Raw genomic sequence first — 1,259 nt, forward strand, 5'->3', positions numbered from 1 at the left:
TATAATATAAAAGATTTAAGGACTTATTTAAATAGCTAAAATAATCTAAATTACCTTAATATAGAAAGCATGACTATACTATTTCTCTTAAGGAAGAAAAGTCACTGGTATATAGAAAGATTTATCTAATATCTAAAAAAGAATCACAGGCACTATAAGAATATATTAATAACTAATTAATAAAAGAAAATATTAGACTATTATAATTATATTAAATAATTAATAATCTATATATAGTTATAAACTGCTGTTCTTTTTTAGTATAAATAGAACTCTATATCTTACTAATAACTTTAATAGTCTAATATTTTCTTTTACCAATTAGTTATTAATATATTCTTATAGTGCCTGCAATTCCTTTTCAGATATTAAATAAATTTTTTTATATACTGGTGATTTTTCTTCCTTAAGAGGGATAGTATAGTTATGTTTTCTATACTAAAGTAATTTAAATTATTCTAGCTATTTGAATAGGTCCTTAAATTTTTTATATTACAGCAGAATGCTTAGGTCATTTTTTATTATAGCTAGAAATTCTTATAAATCTTTTAATTTTAAATTATTGTATTTAGATTCTTATTAGTTTTGAATTCTTAATCTTATATTATTAATCCTAACTCCTTGCTCTTAGGTTTCTATTCCTATTAACTAATATATGTGAGTCCAGTCTCTATCAATATTATTAAGATATAATTTATAATATCCTTTTAGTGTGTCCAGTGCCCATCCTGGTAGGTATATTAATTTATTAATCTGTAATAGTTTCATTGCTATTAATACCTATTCTATAATATTTAAGGTGCTATTTTCCTTTAAACTTCCTCTGGTGCCTGGTGTATTAGGCTTTTATAGTATTTTTAATCTTCTTATAGGTTACTTAGTCCTTACTCTAGCCTTATACTGGCTAGTAGGCTGTATAGATCTAGATCTTATATCTAGTCCTTATCATCTTAGATATTTACAATTTATGAATTAGAGACTTTCAGTCTTCTAATTAATTTATAGATTGTGATTTCTAAACTATAGAATCTCTAATATAATATCATACCATCCTAATGGTATTATATTAAAATCTATGTGTTCGAAATGACCTATTACAACTATAGGTATAGTTCCTAACTTAACTATTAATACAAGAGTTCCTAGATTCTCTTTATTTAATCCTATAATTAGTTCTGGTTTTACTTTCTATTTTCCGAGTATCCTGAGTTTCTACATAAAACTAGGGTTCATGAAGTTTCTGGTTATTCTAGAGTCAA

The sequence above is a fragment of the Aspergillus brasiliensis genome, assembly GCF_001889945.1.
Source record: "Aspergillus brasiliensis CBS 101740 unplaced genomic scaffold ASPBRscaffold_15, whole genome shotgun sequence".
NCBI classification, from domain to species: Eukaryota; Fungi; Ascomycota; class Eurotiomycetes; order Eurotiales; family Aspergillaceae; genus Aspergillus; species Aspergillus brasiliensis.